This window comes from Hemitrygon akajei, chromosome 9 (assembly GCF_048418815.1).
Source record: "Hemitrygon akajei chromosome 9, sHemAka1.3, whole genome shotgun sequence".
Taxonomy (NCBI): Eukaryota; Metazoa; Chordata; class Chondrichthyes; order Myliobatiformes; family Dasyatidae; genus Hemitrygon; species Hemitrygon akajei.
The window spans coordinates 59,069,077-59,088,847 of NC_133132.1; the positions used below are offsets into that span (position 1 = coordinate 59,069,077).

At 42.9% G+C, this 19,771-nt stretch overlaps 1 pseudogene; it reads right to left on the reverse strand.

The window, feature by feature from the left end:
* Positions 1-2,202: 2,202 nt before the first annotated feature.
* Positions 2,203-2,370, reverse strand: LOC140732774 (cytochrome b-c1 complex subunit 10 pseudogene; annotated as a pseudogene).
* Positions 2,371-19,771: the final 17,401 nt, after the last annotated feature.

Genomic DNA, 19,771 nt, shown 5'->3' on the forward strand with positions numbered 1-19,771 from the left:
CTATAAACTCCTATTAACTCCTATAAATGTCTCCTCACCTGGAAGGACAGTTTAGGATATTGAATTGTAGTGAGGGAGGATGTGTCGGGGTGGGTGTAGCACTTGTTCTGCTTGCAAGGATAAGTGCCAGGAGGGAGATCAGTGGGGAAGGACAAATGGACACGGGAGTCGTGCAGGGAGCAATCCCTGCGGAAAGCAGACAGTGGGAGGAAGGGAAAGATATGCTTGGTGGTGGGATCCTGTGGAGATCGTGGAAGTTATAGAGAATAATGTGCTGGACACGGAGTCTAGTGGGGTGGTAGGTGAGGACAAGAGGATGGGGTGAGGGTAGACTTGCACGAAATGGAAGAGATGCGGTTGAGGGCAGTGTTGATGGTGGAGGAAGGGATGACCCTTTCTTTGAAGAAAGAGCATGTCTGACCAGGGAGAGTCAGTAGATGTCATTTACTTTGATTTTCAGAAGCCTTTGACAAGGTGCTACACATGAGGCTGCTGAACAAGAAAAAAGGCCCATGGTATTACAGGAAAGACTCCAGCACGGACAGAAGATTGGCTGACTGGCAGGAGGTAAAGAGTGGGAATAAAGTGGGCCTTTTCTGGTTGGCTGCCAGTGACCAGTGGTGCTTGCTAGGAGTTGGTATTGGATCCACACGTTTTCCTATTGCATGTTAATAATCTGGATGATGGAATTATTGGTTTTGAGGCCACATTTGTAGATGAAACAAAGATAGTTGGAAGGGCAGGTGGTGTTAAGGAAGCACGGAGTCTGCAGAAGAACTTGGACAGATGAGGATAATAGGCAAAGAACTGGCAGTTAGAATACAGTGCAGAGAAATGTATGCTCATGCACATTGGTAGAAGGAATAAAGGTGTAGACTATTTTCTAAACAGGGATCAAATGGACTCGGGAGCCTAGCACAGGATCCTGCAAGGGTTAACTTGCAGGTTGAGTTGGTAGTAAGGAATGCAAAAGGAATATTTGTGTTCATTTCCAGAGGACTAAAACATAAAAGTTTGGATGTAATTCCAAGGTTTTATCGGGCATTGGTCTGACTGCATTTGGAGTACTGTGAGCAGCTTTGCCCCTATATCTAGGAAAGGGTGTGTTGACATTGGAGATAATCCAGACGAAGTTTACGAGAATGATCCCCAGATTGAAAGAGTTGTATGAAGAGCATTTGATGGCTCTGGGCCTGTACTCGTTGACCTTTAGAAGAAGGAGGAGGTATCCCATTGAAACCTTCTGAATATTGAAAAGCCTGGATAGAAAAGATCTGGAGAGGATATTTCTAATAGTGTCAGAGTCTAGCATCAGAGGGCACAACCTCAGAGTATAAAGACATCCCTTTAAAACTGAGATGAGGCCGAGTTTCTTTAGCCAGAGGGGGGATGGGAAATTCATTGCCACAGGCAGCTGTGGAAGCCAATTCATTGGGTATATTTAAAGTAGTGATAGATAGGTTCTTGATTAGTAAGGGCATCAAAGGTTATGGGGAGAAGGTAGGAGAATGGTGTTGAGAGAGAAAATAAATGAACTATGATGTAACAGAAGCGATATCTAGAATGTTCTAATTTGAATCCTAGGTTTTATTTTCTTATCATCCAGTGACACTAACTCCAGTAGAACCATAGAACATTACAGCACAGAAACAGGCCTTTTGGCCCTCCTTGGCTGTGTCGAACCATTTTTCTGCCTAGTCCCCCTGAGCTGCACCTGGTCCATATCCCTCCATACACCTCTCATGCATGTACCTGTCCAAGTTTTTCTTAAATGTTAAAAGTGAGCCTGCATTTACCACTTCATCTGGCAGCTCATTCCACACTCCCACCACTCTCTGTGTGAAGAAGCTCCCCCCCACCAATGTTCCCTTTAAACTTTTCCCCCTTCGCACTCAATCCATGTCCTCTGATTTTTTTCTCCCCTAGCCTCAGTGGAAAAAGCCTGCTTGCATTCACTCTATCTATACCATCATAATTTTATACACCTCTGTCAAATCACCCCTTATTCTCCTACACTCCAGGGAATAAAGTCCTAACCTATTCAACCTTTCTCTGTAACTCAGTTTCTCAAGAGCTGGCAACATCCTGGTTAACCTTCTCTGTACTTTTTCAATCTTATTAATATCCTTCCTGTAATTTGGTGACCAAAACTGCACACGATCAGACTTGGTCAGATTATTCCCTTAAATCCATCAATAATCTTCAATCACTCTTGAACTTTCCTTTTATGTATGGGATACGGCTAACTACAACTCTCCAATCTGTAGCGTAGACCAGCAGTACACCAGCCACAGCTCCACATGTAGTGATAGTTGGAATCCAGTTCTTCAGCAGCTGCCTGTGTCTGGGCCCGAGAATTCGCTCCAGCATCCCACCGGCCGTTCGTGCCCTCCCGATTGACTGACTTCCCACCCACATACCTGCCAGTTGGAAAGCCATGATGGAAAATGCTATTTGTTAAGCTTTTTTTCCCCATTCTCCAATTTAAGATTGCTAGCACCTGCTTTCTGTAAGGTGGATATGTTCCGAAGCATCCTTAACCATATCCCTTAATTCCTTGGCTTCCATGCAATTTTTCATGGTAAATGCACGTAAGAATTATTAAATTAAGATCTCACCCATCCTTGGTGGCTCCACATATAGATAACCACATTGAACTTATGATGACCTATTCTCTCACTAGTTACTCTTTGGCATTTAGTATTCTTATCGGAACTCTTAGGATTCTTCTTTATGTTATCTGCCAGATCTACCTTATGATATCTTTAAGCCCTACTGATATTCCTCATTAGGGAAGTCATCAATCTCTTGTACTTCTCAACGCCTTCACTCGACCCTATATAGCTGCCTATATGTGTCATATTCTTTTATTCCTGACAAGAGCCTTAGTATCAACTGGGGATCTTTGCCAAATTTGCATTTTTCTCCAATAGGTCCTCATGCTGACTTGAAGTTTTCATATCTTACTTTTAAAAGCCTTCCACCTGCTAGCTGTCCCTGCAAACAGTCTCTGCTAGTCAACCTTCACAAGTCCACATCTAATGCCTTCAAATTTACCTTGCCCCAATCTAGGACTAGTGAACCACTCTTAACTAATATGATCTTAAGATATGCTTTCATAAGCCCCATGAATTTGTCCATCTTAATGTGCTTTAAGATCACCAGCATCTACTTTTTTGTAATGTAGATAAGTTCCAAGACATCCTATTCATATCCTTTAATTCCTTAGCTTCTGTGTCCTTTTCCACAGAAAATACAGGGTATGAACACTTAACTTAAGACCTCACCTGTCCCTAGTAGCTCCACATACACTGTAGATGACTACATTCGTCCTTATGAGGATTTAAAAACTAATAGAATTATGGTTACTGCTCTGAAAGTGATCCCCACTGACACTCCTGTCACTTGGACTGCCTCATTCTCCAACAGAAGGTCTTCCTTTCTCAGCAGGCCACTGCCAATTTCGAACGTGCATTTGCTATTTTGGATAGTGGACTACTTGACAGATAGACCTCAGTATGTGCGGTTGGGAGACTGTAGGTCTGACACGGTGGTCAGCAGCACAGGGGCGCCGCAGGGAACCGTACTCTCTCCGGTCCTGTTCACCCTGTACACATCAGACTTCCAATATAACTCGGAGTCCTGCCATGTGCAGAAGTTCGCTGATGACACGGCCATAGTGGGGTGTGTCAGAAATGGACAGGAGGAGGAGTATAGGAAACTGATACAGGACTTTGTGATATGGTGCAACTCAAACTACCTGCGTCTCAATATCACCAAGACCAAGGAGATGGTGGTGGACTTTAGTAGATCTAGGCCCCATATGGAGCCAGTGATCATTAATGGAGAACGTGTGGAGCAGGTTAAGACCTACAAGTATCTGGGTGTACAGTTAGACGAGAAGCTTGACTGGACTGCCAACACAGATGCCTTGTGCAGGAAGGCACAGAGTCGAATGTACTTCCTAAGAAGGTTGGCATCATTCAATGTCTGCAGTGAGATGCTGAAAATGTTCTATAGGTCAGTTGTGGAGAGCGCCCTCTTCTTTGTGGTGGCGTGTTGGGGAGGAAGCATTAAGAAGAGGGACGCCTCACGTCTTAATAAGCTGGTAAGGAAGGCGGGCTCTGTCGTGGGCAAAGTACTGGAGAGTTTAATATCGGTAGCTGAGCGAAGGGCGCTGAGTAGGTTACGGTCAATTATGGATAACTCTGAACATCCTCTACATAGCACCATCCAGAGACAGAGAAGCAGTTTCAGTGACAGGTTACTATCGATGCAATGCTCCTCAGACAGGATGAAGAGGTCAATACTCCCCAATGCCATTAGGCTTTACAATTCTAACTCCAGGACTTAAGAACTTTTTTAAAAAGCTATTAACGCTTTTTGAGACGGTGTTTTAGATGCATATCATATTTTTTTTACTGAGTTAAGTATTGTATGTAATTAGTTTTGCTACAGCAAGTGTATGGGACATTGGAAAAAAAGTTGAATTTCCCCATGGGGATGAATAAAGTATCTATCTATCTATCTATCTATCTATCTATCTATCTATCTATCTCCATTATTTTCTGTAGATCTTCCACGAAAACAACTTTTTTTCTGTTTTCAGTCACAGTATTTGAGGTATGATCTCACTAAGCTGTGTACAAAACCAGAGTGATTTACTGACATTTGTACACCAGTCATGCAGTAGAGGCCAGCATTGTTATGTATCTCCTCAATTGTGTTTCATATCATGTCTCTTCCCTGCACTGCCAGCTGCTAACTGTGATCTAAGGAGAAGGTGGGAGTGGAGGATGCTATCACGTATTTGCTGCACAAATCACTCTCTCACCTAGATGGGGTCAGTTGTGCTGTGAGGATTACATTCCTTGACTTCTCTAGTGCCTTTAACACCATCCAGCCCAAGATCTTAAGGCACAAACTAACGGAGATGGGAGTAGACTCTCATATGGTGGATTGGATAGTGGACTACTTGACAGATAGACCTCAGTATGTGCGGTTGGGAGACTGTAGGTCTGACACGGTGGTCAGCAGCACAGGAGCGCCGCAGGGAACCGTACTCTCTCCGGTCCTGTTCACCCTGTACACATCAGACTTCCAATATAACTCGGAGTCCTGCCATGTGCAGAAGTTCGCTGATGACACGGCCATAGTGGGGTGTGTCAGAAATGGACAGGAGGAGGAGTATAGGAAACTGATACAGGACTTTGTGATATGGTGCAACTCAAACTACCTGCGTCTCAATATCACCAAGACCAAGGAGATGGTGGTGGACTTTAGTAGATCTAGGCCCCATATGGAGCCAGTGATCATTAATGGAGAACGTGTGGAGCAGGTTAAGACCTACAAGTATCTGGGAGTACAGTTAGACGAGAAGCTTGACTGGACTGCCAACACAGATGCCTTGTGCAGGAAGGCACAGAGTCGAATGTACTTCCTAAGAAGGTTGGCATCATTCAATGTCTGCAGTGAGATGCTGAAAATGTTCTATAGGTCAGTTGTGGAGAGCGCCCTCTTCTTTGTGGTGGCGTGTTGGGGAGGAAGCATTAAGAAGAGGGACGCCTCACGTCTTAATAAGCTGGTAAGGAAGGCGGGCTCTGTCGTGGGCAAAGTACTGGAGAGTTTAATATCGGTAGCTGAGCGAAGGGCGCTGAGTAGGTTACGGTCAATTATGGATAACTCTGAACATCCTCTACATAGCACCATCCAGAGACAGAGAAGCAGTTTCAGTGACAGGTTACTATCGATGCAATGCTCCTCAGACAGGATGAAGAGGTCAATACTCCCCAATGCCATTAGGCTTTACAATTCTAACTCCAGGACTTAAGAACTTTTTTAAAAAGCTATTAACGCTTTTTGAGACGGTGTTTTAGATGCATATCATATTTTTTTTACTGAGTTAAGTATTGTATGTAATTAGTTTTGCTACAGCAAGTGTATGGGACATTGGAAAAAAAGTTGAATTTCCCCATGGGGATGAATAAAGTATCTATCTATCTATCTATCTATCTATCTATCTATCTATCTCCATTATTTTCTGTAGATCTTCCACGAAAACAACTTTTTTTCTGTTTTCAGTCACAGTATTTGAGGTATGATCTCACTAAGCTGTGTACAAAACCAGAGTGATTTACTGACATTTGTACACCAGTCATGCAGTAGAGGCCAGCATTGTTATGTATCTCCTCAATTGTGTTTCATATCATGTCTCTTCCCTGCACTGCCAGCTGCTAACTGTGATCTAAGGAGAAGGTGGGAGTGGAGGATGCTATCACGTATTTGCTGCACAAATCACTCTCTCACCTAGATGGGGTCAGTTGTGCTGTGAGGATTACATTCCTTGACTTCTCTAGTGCCTTTAACACCATCCAGCCCAAGATCTTAAGGCACAAACTAACGGAGATGGGAGTAGACTCTCATATGGTGGATTGGATAGTGGACTACTTGACAGATAGACCTCAGTATGTGCGGTTGGGAGACTGTAGGTCTGACACGGTGGTCAGCAGCACAGGAGCGCCGCAGGGAACCGTACTCTCTCCGGTCCTGTTCACCCTGTACACATCAGACTTCCAATATAACTCGGAGTCCTGCCATGTGCAGAAGTTCGCTGATGACACGGCCATAGTGGGGTGTGTCAGGAATGGACAGGAGGAGGAGTATAGGAAACTGATACAGGACTTTGTGATATGGTGCAACTCAAACTACCTGCGTCTCAATATCACCAAGACCAAGGAGATGGTGGTGGACTTTAGGAGATCTAGGCCTCATATGGAGCCAGTGATCATTAATGGAGAATGTATGGAGCAGGTTAAGACCTACAAGTATCTGGGAGTACAGTTAGACGAGAAGCTAGACTGGACTGCCAACACAGATGCCTTGTGCAGGAAGGCACAGAGTCGACTGTACTTCCTTAGAAGGTTGGCGTCATTCAATGTCTGTAGTGAGATGCTGAAGATGTTCTATAGGTCAGTTGTGGAGAGCGCCCTCTTCTTTGTGGTGGCGTGTTGGGGAGGAAGCATTAAGAAGAGGGACGCCTCACGTCTTAATAAGCTGGTAAGGAAGGTGGGCTCTGTCGTGGGCAAAGTACTGGAGAGTTTAACATCGGTAGCTGAGCGAAGGGCGCTGAGTAGGTTACGGTCAATTATGGATAACTCTGAACATCCTCTACATAGCACCATCCAGAGACAGAGAAGCAGTTTCAGCGACAGGTTACTATCGATGCAATGCTCCTCAGACAGGATGAAGAGGTCAATACTCCCCAATGCCATTAGGCTTTACAATTCTACCGCCAGGACTTAAGAACTTTTTAAAAGCTATTATTAATGCTTTTTGAGATAGTGATTTAGATGCATATCATATTTTTTACTGAGTTAAGTATAGTATGTAATTAGTTTTGCCACAACAAGTGTATGGGACATTGGAAAAAAGTTGAATTTCCCCATGGGGATGAATAAAGTATCTATCTATCTATCTATCTATCTATCTAATGATATGACCAATGACCAGTTCTGTTTCTGATTAAGAATTGAAATGGAGACCAAGTGTTGTGATGCATCACCTCTTTATTTCACAGTGAGAACACATTCCCAGCAAGATGCAAAGCAAAACACTAAGACTCTAAAAACAATTGATTATTAGCTTCCTAAGGACATCTGAAAGCAGTTGTCCTGTTAACAGCAGCAATTGTCCATGAACAGGCCTCTCTCCCAAATGAGTTGATCTGCAGCACCCAGTGTTTCACACATTCTATTCCATTATATTTCAACGGACAACAAATTGAATGAGGAAGATGAAGTGGTAACAACTATGATAGTTTATAAATGGTTTAAATACAGTCTCTATGGTTTAAGCGTTAACTTACAAATTTATATTTCTACCTGGAACCAGCTCTGAGTGAGACCTATAGTCCCACATTTGACACCTCCAGGATTTTATCCAGCACAACCTCAGTGCTCTGTGCACCCAGCACTTCCCATTTCCTGTCAGCTCTTTTCATATTTTTGATTTCTGCTTGGTGAACACAAAGAGAATCTGTCCCATTGTGAAGATAGAATGTCACTGTATCTGTGTTCAGAACAATCTCAGTCTCAGTAAGTACTCAAATTATTTAAAGAGGAAAGGGAAATTCTCAGAGTGATCAATTCTGTTACCCAGAGGAGTCACCCACCCATATACAACTGTGCCGTGTGAAGACTTTGAACAAATATTTCTGCCTTGATAGCTCTTTCTTCAGATTCCCAGGTTTCTCACCGGCAAAGTTTAAATATGGAGCTTCCTATTATTGGCTGAGTAAATGTTTCTCTCTTACTGTCCAGTGTAGTTTCTCAGCACAACTGATAGTCCCTGGATACTGGGAAATTACTTGGAATTCAGAGGGCAGTTAATTATTAACAATATTAAATAGACCAGCAGCCTCCTCTATCTAGAACATTTGTATCTGTCAGTATCAAAGCCGAATGTGTGGTTAAGGTGAGGGTGGAAGACCATGTGATTCCCCAACATATTTCATCCAGGGAGTCACATGGAGACACAGCTCCACAACCAGGACTACTGGGCACTAGACAATCAGTAGGGACCTTAAGTGGGAATAATTCATTAGAATGACTGAATTATTCATCAGAATGATTAGTTGTAATTTGCAGTGAATGCAAAATACAATTAATGAAAGGGAAAGAAAGCCTCACCTTGGACCCTTTGTTTGATGATGAGAGGCATTGATCATGTGGAAAGTCAGAGGCTTTTTCCCAGGGCTGAAATGGCTAACACACGAGGGCACAGTTTTAAGATGCTTGGAAGTAGGTACAGAGGAGATGACAGGGGTAAGTTTTTTTTACGCAGAGGGTGGTGAGTGCGTGGAATGGGCTGCCGGCAACAGTGGTGGAGGTGGCTACAAAAGGGTCTTTCTGGAGACTCCTGGATTGGTACATGGAGCTTAGAAAAATAGAGGGCTATGGGTAACCCTAGGTAATTTGTACAGCATAGCTTTGTGGGCCAATGTGCCTGTATTGTGCGGTAGATTTTCTATGTTTCTATGTTTCAACTAGTTAATTGTGAGTGAAGTGTGAGTTCCCTGTACTTGCAGGCATCTGGGTGGGAGGTAGGAACTGACAACTGCCATGAGAGCACACAAGGCTTGTTGAAAACCCCAACAATGGCAGACATGCAGAATTAAATCTAATGTGTATAAATCACCCTGAGATATTTTACTTCATTATGCCACCGAAATGCATGTTATTCCAGGAAGGAAACTACTAAAGGTGATAACAGAGTTGAGCACATCTCACTGTTTGAAATCTGTAAGTATTAGAGCCTCTGAGAGAACAATTCTGTTTCATTTCTTGAGAAAAGACAGTTTCACGTGTCCAGCTTTGTTGAACCAAGTAATGAAAATACTACTGTGGTCAAAAGAACAGTGGTCGTTTTCCAGTTTCTTCTTGAGTTCATTGGCAAGTCTTCCATAGTCTTCATTTTCCTGCTCAGTCACAAAGTAACTAATTCAGAATAAATATTGAAAAAAAGCATTAAATTAAATGGAGTCATTGCTTTTGCTCAAGTTGCAATACCCATTCTGGGCTTGGATCACAGTCAGTACCAGACAATAAAAATCAGAGATCGCTCCCTATTTGGAGGCTCTGAATTCATTTTTTTCTTTCTTTCTCTCCCCCTCTACCCCCTCTCCCCATCATCCTCCCCTGAGACAGATGAACTCCAAGAGTACAATGTTCAAAACCTCCTTCCTGTGTATGACTGCTGCCCTCTGTTGGGAGTTACTTGGTGTTGGACTTGTGACAAGATCCTTTGCTCAAGTGTTGCACAAAGTTTGCATCCTGTGTGTGCTTGGTTATTGCAGTGGTGAGGAAGCCACATTGTGAACACCAAGTGTAGTACACTAGATTGGGAGAAGTGCAAGTGCATTATTGCCCTTTGTCGGAAGGCTGTTTGGGTCCTTGGACGATGGGAAGGGAAGAGGTGAAAGGACAAGTGTTACACCTCCTGTAGTTGCATGGGAAATTGTCAGATGTGAGCAGCAGTAGGCAGGGATGGGAGAGCAGACCTGTGAGTTGAGAATGGGGCAATCCCTTCAAAATGCTGAAAGAAACTGTGAAGGAACGTGAGAATGTTGTTGGAGCTAGTGGAAGGGAGGAACAAACATACATTAGAATGTGGACACCTCGGCACCTAGGAAAAATGTGATCGTGCTAGAGAGGCTGCAAAGTAGAGAGGGCCTGTGTGGGGATGTTTCACTTATGAGGAGATGCAGGAAAACGTAGGCCTCATCTACAAGGGCCTCAAAACTAATAGGACAATCTGAGAGGAATTAGAGGGACATCATTTAACAACTACAGAATCTTTATTGCGGGATGATGTCAAGTGATCTCATGTGTCAGTCACATCCATGCTCCACCTGAAGCTGTCAGTGTGGAGAGCAGCCATGGCCTCAGAAATGGAAGTGTAGGTTATGAGAGATGCACCAATCATTCTTAACACTGTTAGTACCGGTCAAGATCTCTACCCGTGTGACCAGCTTGCTCACCGCAGCCTGACCACATCTGAGTGCACTGTTCTCAGGAAAACAATGCACAAATACTTCAACAGTGTCAACAACAACAAATCTTACCTCTCATAAGTGTTTAATAGAGGAGTATTGATTACTTGAACTGACAGATCTTTTGGGAGAGGTGGAGTTTGGATCTCCAGTGGCAATGAAACGAAGACTGAAAATTGAGGTTTTATAATACCATTTTCAAATGGGGCTCTAATTGCCCAAGGTGCAGAGATGGGAACTATTGTACCTGTGGAGAAAGAACAGTTTACGGTTACAGCATTGTCATAGAGTCATACAGCAATACAGTTCACCTATAGGCCCATCAACTCAATTGGCCATAAGACCATTTGACACATTATGTCTGTCCTCCATTCCATTATGAGTGATCTCTTACCCTTCTCAACTCCACACTCCTGCTTTCCCCACCTAACCCTGGCACCCCCACTGATCAAGAAACTATCAAGCTCCACCTTAACTCACTTGGCCCCCACAGTTGTTTGTGGCAATGAATTCCACTGATTCACCACATTCTGGCTCAAGAAATTCTTTTCATCACTGTTCTAAAGGGATGTACTTCTATTCTGAGGCTGTACGCATTGGTTCTGGCCTCTCCCACTATAGGAAATATCCTCACCTCATCCACTCGAACTAGGCCTTTCAATATTGGATAGGTTCAATAAGATTCCATGCCCCCACTATTCTTCTGGACTCCAGCAGGTACAGACCCAAGGTGATCAAATATGTCATCATCCTCGCCAGAGTCCCCTTCCAATCCATTTTGTCCAGCCCATTTCTTGTGCCACTGTAGTTCCCTTAACTCCATTGTAATACTGGTTTTAGCTTTTCTGTCTCAAACCATCTCCTAACGTCTTCTTTACCTTAAGCAAGGGGAAGTGGCAAATGCTTTGGGGACATTTAAGACATTCTTAAATAGGCAAATGGATGAAAGAAAAATGGAGGATTATGTGGAAGGGAAGTGTTATATTGATCTTAGAGTAAGTTAAAGGATTGGCATAACATTGTGGGCTGAAAGGCTTGTACTGTGCTCACAAATTGCTGGTGGAATGCAGCAGGCCAGGCAGCATCTCCAGCATTTTGTGTGTGTTGCTTGAATTTCCAGCATCTGCAGATTTCCTTGTTGTATTGTGCTGTTCTGTTTTATGTTTATCTTTAAAAATACTTTGGTGCGGATTCAGAGGTAAGAACAGCTAAGGCTGTTATTTTTGTTTTGATCCTAGTGCTGGATTCAGTTTAGCCATTTTGGTAGTTAGGGCAGTGGAATGCTTCTGCTACAAGTTATGCGAAGTCAGGGAAGCTCACAGTTTCCCTGATGACTATGTCTATGGGAATTGCACCCAGAGGCAGCTCCCGAGAAACTGGGTCAAGGAACTGCAGAAGAGTTTGGATGTACTTGGGATCATCTGGGAAGCTGAAGACTTCACAAATGAGAATTTTACTGAGGTGGTTACACCTGAGGTACAGGCTTCAGGTAGATGGGTATCCACCAGGAAAAGTATGGTGAATAGACAGTCATTGCAGAATTCCCATGTGGTAGTCCCCTTAGTAACTGGTTGAGTGTGATGTTCATTCAGGTGTTAGCAGCAGTAGGCAGGTCTGTGGCACTGTGACTTGCTCTGAGGCTCAGAGGGAAAGGGTGCAGACAAACAATGAGGAGGACAGACAGAGGTCCTTTGACTGCAGAAGAGATGGCAAGGTGAAGGGTTGCCTCAAGGGTCAAGGATGTCTCTAAACAGCTACAGAAAATTCTTGAGTGGAATGATGAACAACCTGATGTTGTTGTACATGTTGGTTCAAATGATGGGGGTAGAACAATGATGAGGTTCTACCAAATAAGTTAGGTAGGGAGTTAAGAAGGAGGGCCTTGTGGGTACTGATCTCCAGATTACTCCTGCTGCTATGTGCCGGCAAAGACAGAAATATAAAGATAGGGCAGATGAATTTTTGGCTGAGGAATTGGTGGAAGGGCAGTAGTGAGGTCTTCTGATCTTTTCTAGGGTAGAGGAGACCTGTACAAGAGGGTTGGATTGTACAGTACTTGAATCAGAGAGGAACCAATATCCTTTCAGGAAAATTTGCTGATGCTACAAATGAGAGTTTATATTAGATTGGCAGGGTACGGGACTCTGAACAGGATAAAGCAGTAATCAGTAAGAGCAGGTTTAGTAATACGGATAGGTAAGGGCACAGTAAATAAATAGAAATTAATAATCAGTTAAACTGCATTTGTTTTAATCAGTTAACTCGCATTTGTTTTAATCCACAAAGTTTAACTGTAAAGGCAGATAAATTTGGAGTATAGATTAGCCCTGAGGAATGAGATGTTCAAAGTTCAAAGTAAATTTATTACCAAAGTACCTACAGTATATGCCACCATATACTGAGATTCATTTTCTTGTGGGCATTCACAGTAGATACAAAGAAGCACAACAGAGTCAATAAAAAATTACACACAAAGAGAGAAAAATGACTAAAGTAAAAAGACATCAGATTGTGTAAATACAAAATGAAAAACAAAGAATAATTAATTAATATTATGAGAACATATTTAGTGTCCTTGAGAGTGAGTCCATAGGATGTGGAATCAGTTCAGTGTTGGGATAAGTGAAATTGTCCACAATGGTTCAGGAGCCTCTTGGTTGAGATATACTAATTGCTGCTGAACATGGCAGTGTGGGCCTGAGGCTCTTGAACCCCCTTCTTTATGGCAACGGTGAGAAGAGAGCATGGCCTGGATAGTGGGGATCCTTGATGATGGGTGCTACTTTCCTGTGACAGTGCTCCTTCTAGATGTGCTTCATGGTGGGAGGGCTTTACCTGCGATAGACTGGGCCGTATCCACTATTTTCTGGATGTGTCTGTTGAAGGACATTAATGTTTCCATACCAGGCCATGATGCAACCAGTCAATATACTCTTCACTGCATCAATAGAAGTCTGCCAACGTTTTAGATGACATGCTGAATCTTCACAACCTTCTAAGAAAGTAAAGGTGTTGCTGTGCCTTCTTTGTAATGACACTCATGTGCTGGATCACAGCCATAGAGGAAATATGGCTAAGAAAAGGGCAGGACCAACAGCTCAATATTCTAGGACATTGATGCTACAGGCATGACAGAAGTGCAGGTAATAGATGGTGGCATGTAGCTTTTTTGATAAGGAAGGACATATTACCAGTTCTTAGACATAATGGTTCTGTGAGATTATCCCATTATGGGTAGAATTTAGAAGCAAGGAGGACTGGGTCACTAATGAGGCTGAAATGTACAATGCAGTAAAGGCCCTTTGCCTCGTGATGTCATACTAACCTTTTAACTACACCAAGATCAATCTAACCCTTCCCTCTAACATAGTCTTCCATTTATCTTTCATCCATGTGCCTATCTATGAGTCATTTAAGTCTCTTAAATGTTAATGCTGCCTTTAGCACCTCCCCAGGAAATGCATTCCACGCACTTACCACTCTCTGTGTAAAAGAACCCACTTCTGCCGTCGTCCACAAATTTTCTTCTGATCAGCTTAAATGTATGTCTTCTCATTATAACCAGTGCCACCCTGGGGAAAAAGACACTGGCAATCTATTCTATCTATGCCTCTATTCATCCTGTATGCTTCTTCCAAGTCTCCTCTTATTGTCCTTCATGCCAAAGAGAAAAGCCCTAGCTCACTCAACCTTTGCTCATAAGACATGTTTTTTAATCCAGGCAGCATCCTGGTAAATCTTCTCACCTTCCACATCCTTCCTATAATGAGGTGACAGAACACTACTCCAAGTGTGGTTTAACCAGAGGTGTTTTATAGAGCTGCAACATTATCTTGTGGCTCTTAAACTGAATCCCCAATAAATGAAGGCCAACACACCATATACTTTCTTAGCCACCCTATCAACTCGTGCAGCAACTTTGAGGTATCTATGGACTTGGCCTCCATATCCCTTCACTCCTGCACACTGCTAAGAATCATGCCATTAACTTAATACTCTGCCATCAAGTTTGACTTCCAAAGTGTATCATCTCACAATTATCTAGGTTGAACTCCATCTGCCACTTTTCAGCCCAGCTCTGCATCCTGCCAATTTCCGATGTAACATACGACAACCTTCTGTACTATCCACAACACCACCAACATTCATGTCATCTGCAAACTTTTAACCCACCCTTTCACTTCCTCTTCGAAGACATTTATCAAACTCATGAAGAGTAGGGGTTCTGGAACAGCTCCTTGCGGAACACCACTAGTCGTGGACCTCCTAGCAGATTATGCTCCATCTACTACCATCCCCTGTCTTCTCTGAGAAAGCTAATTCTGAATTCATACAGCCAAGTTTCCCTCAATCCTATGCCTCCTGAATAACTTTCTAAATGAGCCTGACATGGGGAACCTAGTTGAAAACCTTACTAATATCCATATGTTCCACACCCACTGCTCTCTATGCTTCTCCAAATCCTATTTCTCAGAATCTTCTCAGATAGTTTGCCCACCACTGATGCAAGATTCACTGGTCTATAATGTCCAAGATTATCCCTATTACCTTTCTTGAACAAACGAATAACATTGCCCATCCTCATATTTTCTAGTACTACTCCTATAACTGTCATTGAGGATTCAAAGATCATTGCCAACAGCACAACAGTCTTTTCTCTCAATTTCCACAGTAACCTGGCAAATATTCCTTCTGGCCCTGGAAATTTATTTATGCTACTCCTTTTCAAATGTTCTAACACATCCTCTTCCCTAACCTCAACGTGTTCCAACATATTAACCTTTTCTACTTTTGCCTCATATTTGTCAAAGTCTCTCTCTCTGCTGAAGCAAAGTATTCATTAATGACCTCCTCGAACTCCAAGCACATATTCACCAAAGCTTTCTCATGACACCTTCAAGTATTCCCAAGTTCCAAGGAAAGATTCTGGGAGTGGTCCCTCACGTCCTTCTCACAGCACAGTGTTTTATTTTACGAGGCCAAGTTGCAAGCTCGACACTCAAACTGGCACAGATGAAAAGCGTGTCTGGGAGCGGCCTTACTGGATTGGAAAGAGATTCCAATCAAAGGGAAGTGAAGTCCCCAGTAACACCAACCCTGTTATTTTTTAACCTTTCCAAAATCTGCCCATTGATATGTTCCTCAGGGTCCCAGTTGCTATTGGAGGATCTACAGAATACTCCTAACAGTGATTGCTCCCTTCCTGGTCCTGACTTCTACCCACACTTACTCAGTAGATGATCCCTTCATGACATCTGCCTTTCTGTAACTGTGATACTATCCTTAATGAGCAATGCCATTCCCTTCCTGTCCCTTTTGAAACATCTAAACTCTGTAATATCCGGCAGCTTGTGACAGTTAATTCTCTGCAATGGCAACATTGTAGTTCCAAGTACTGACCCCCAGTGGTCAGTGGGGGTTTGAGGACCAAGAGTTTATATAAATTGGTCATAATAGTAGGAATAATAGGATTGTAGTAGTGGGAAATTCTTATTTTCCTGGTACTGATTGTTTAGAGCCTGGATGAGGTGGAATTTATGAAATATGTCTTGGAATGTTCTCTGAATCAATATACAGTACAAAGGGTGCTACTTGAGAAGATGCAAAGCTGGACCTTCCTTTTATAAGAACAAGACAGTAAAAGTTACTGGACTGGCAGTCAGGGAGCACTTTAATTCGAGTAAATATAATTATGTTGGTTTTAAGATAGCAATGGAAAGGATCCATAGTTTAGGGCCCTAAACTGAAGCAGGGCTAATATTGGGGGAAATGGGCAGGATGTTGCAGATAAGAGAGAATCTGCAGATGCTGGAAATCCAAGCAACACACACAAAATGCTGGAGAAATTCAGTAGGCCAGGCAGCATCTATGGAAAAAGCACAGAGTGTGATATCAGGAATCTAGAAACAGCATATTCCTACGAGGATAAATGATAAACCTGGCAAGTTTATGGAATCTTGGCCGATGAGCGGTATTGAGACTCTGGTCAAGTAAAAGAAAAATGAAGCCTACATTATATTTAGTAGGTTCTGGAGAACTTAATTTCTTGACGACTGTAAAAGGATTAAGACTACTTTTAAGAGGGAAATGATTGTAATTTTCTGAAACACACAATGTCAGTCTCTCACTTTCATCCACTCACTCACTCACTCACTCACTCACTCAATCACTCTCTCCCCAATTAGAATTTCAGCCAGTATTCCTGCACTCTTGAATTTACTCCCGATGAACCCGTTAAGCGGAGTTGAGGTCTCAAGGGTTCCAATAGTCAAGGATCAGCAGTGAAGAGTCGGAATCTGAAACTGGAATGATGTGAGTAACAAATATTGTTTCAAAAAGACACCTGTGTGCAGTTCTGCTCACGTCACTACAGAAAGGAGCAACAGGATGTAAAGTGGAAAGAGCCAACATTGCTCCCTTGCCCAGGCATGGTCAGGAAGGGTCACCTGGCCAAATTCTACCTGTATAACTAAATATGGCTCTTGTCTGCCTGCCTGCTCACTGGTTTGAAATAATATCCCTATACATCCCTTTATAGCACTATCTACAGGAGGAGTTATCTTAAGAAGGGAATATCTACCAACAAAGATCTCCACACTTTGGGCCATGCCATCTTCTTAGAGCTACCATTGGACAGAACGTACAGAAGCCTGCAGAAACCTTTAACCATTTGGTTTTGAATCAACCTGCATAAACCTAATAGCTGCCTCAGCTTAGCAATACCAGACAACTTTAACAATCTTGCACTAATAAACATTGTACTTCTTTTTTATTCTAACTGTGTTCCCTATGGGATAAGTTTGAAATAATTTATGTTGAACCTATGTTGTCAGATGCAATTAATGCTGCTGCAACTAAGTTTTTCATTTGACCTCTGCATATGACAATAAATCTGACGTTGACTTTCAGATGATTCGCACACTACGATGAAAGGTATGTTCTGTGCTGTAACATTGAAGAAACTTCTCACATACCAGCATCATTATGAAAGCGTGAATAATTGAACAATCTCTCCAGGCCCAATTTTATTCCCGTGTCCATATCCATTCCATCAACAAAAGTATGAAGCCAATGAAGAGTTGGGAGCTCTATTTCTTTATAACCCTAGGGGAAAGAAAATAAATAGATAGTCACAGAAACAGTGGCAAAGTTCATTGGCAGCATCTGTGTTGAGGCTGTGTGATGGATGCCTGATGAGGCATACCGACCAGAGAAGGCTGCAGCAGCAAGGCCTCTGGCATTGGGAAGGAGGAGGATATGGAGTACTTGGTGACACAGGACAAGATAAGACAAAGTCATCAGGGTTTCTTTGAGGGAAAATCTTACCTGACAAACCTGGTGGAATTCTTCGAGGAGATTACAGGTAGGATAGCTAAAGGGGAAGCAGTGAATGTTGTATATTTGGATTTTCAGGAGGCTTTTGACAAGGTGCCACACATGAGGCTACTTATCAAGTTAAAAGCTCATGGTATTACAGGAAAGTTACTGGCATGGTTAGCGAATCGGCTGATTGGTAAGAGGCAGCGATGGGAATAAAAGGATCGTTTTCTGGTTGCTGCCAGTAACTAGTGATGTTCTGCAGGGGTTGGTGCTGGGACCACTTCTTTTTATGCTGTATATAAATAACTTAGATGCTGAAATAGATGGCTTTGTTGAGAAGTTTGCAGATGATATGAAGATTGAAGGAGGGGCAGGTAGTGTTGAGGAAACAGATAGGATGCAGAAGGACTTAGACAGATTAGGAGAATGGGCAAGAAACTGGCAAATGAAATACAATGTTGGAAAATGCATGTTCATGCACTTCTGCAGTAGAAATCAATGTGTGGACTAATTTCTATACGAGGAGAAAATCCAAAAATCTGAGATGCAAAGGAACTTGGGAGTCCTTGTGCAGAACTCTCTAATGGTTAACTTGCAGATTGAAACAGTGGTGAGGAAGGCAAATGTAATGCTAGCATTCATTTAAAGAGGTTTAGAGTATAAGAGCAGGGATGTGATGCTGAGGCATTATAAGGCACTGGCAAGGCCTCACCTTGAGTATTCTGAACAGTTTTGGGCTCCTCATCAGAGAAAATTGTGCAGGCTTTGGTGAGGGATCAGAGGAGGTTCACAAGGATGATTCTGGGAATGGAAGGATCATCATGAGGAATGTCTGAAGGTTCTGGATCTGTGCTCATTGGAATTTAGAAAGATGGGGGCATCTCATTGAAACCTTTTGAATGTTGAAAGGCCTAGACAGAGTAGATGTGGAAAGGATGTTTCCGATGGTGGGAGAGTCTAGAACAAGCGAGCACAACCGTAAGATAGAGGGGCGTCCATTTAAAGCAGGGATGTGGAGAAATTTCTTTAGCCAGAGGGTGATAAATTTGTGGAATTTGTTACCACAGGCTAATGTGGACGCCAGGTCTTTAGGTGTATTTTAGGTAGAGATTGATAGGTTCTTGGTTGGCCATGGCTTCAAAGATTACAGGGAAAAGGCCAGGGAGTGTGGCTGAAGAAGGGAAAAAAGGATCAGTCATGACTGAATGGGGGAGCAGACTCGATGGGCCAAATGGCCTAATTCTGCTCTAATGTCTTATGGTCTTATGATCATTGAGTCTTGCTTTGTGGCTCTGAAGGGAAGGGATGAGAAGAGGAGAGCACTGATGATAGGGGATTCAATCGTTAGGGATACTGACAGGTGATTCTGTAGACATGAAAGATTCCCAGATGCCAGGGTCAGTGACACCTTATATTCAGTCCACTGAATTCTTAAAGGGAGGGTTGGGCAGCCAGAATTTAAATTAAATATTGGCACCAACAAGGTAGCTAGGAAAAGGGATGAAGTCCTGGAGAGAGAATATATGGAGCTTGGAAGGAAACTGAAAAGCAGGACTTCAAGTGTAGAAAACATCTGATTGCTGCCTGTTCCATGCACCAGTGAGGGTAAGAATGGATGCTATGGAAGCTGAGTGAGTGGCTGATGAATTGGTGCAGAGCACAGGGTTTCAGATTTGTAGATCACTGGGATCTTTTCTGGCAATGGTATGATGTATACTAAAAAGAAGGGTTACATGTGAACATGAGAGGGACCAATGTCCCTGCAGGTGGGTTTGCTAGAACTTTTTGGGAGGGTGCACATTAAGTTGGCAGGGGAAAGGGAGCCAGAGCAATAGGTCAGATGTAGGAGCAGTTGACGTAAAGATAAACACAATGTGAAGAGAGACTGTAAGGAAGAATAGC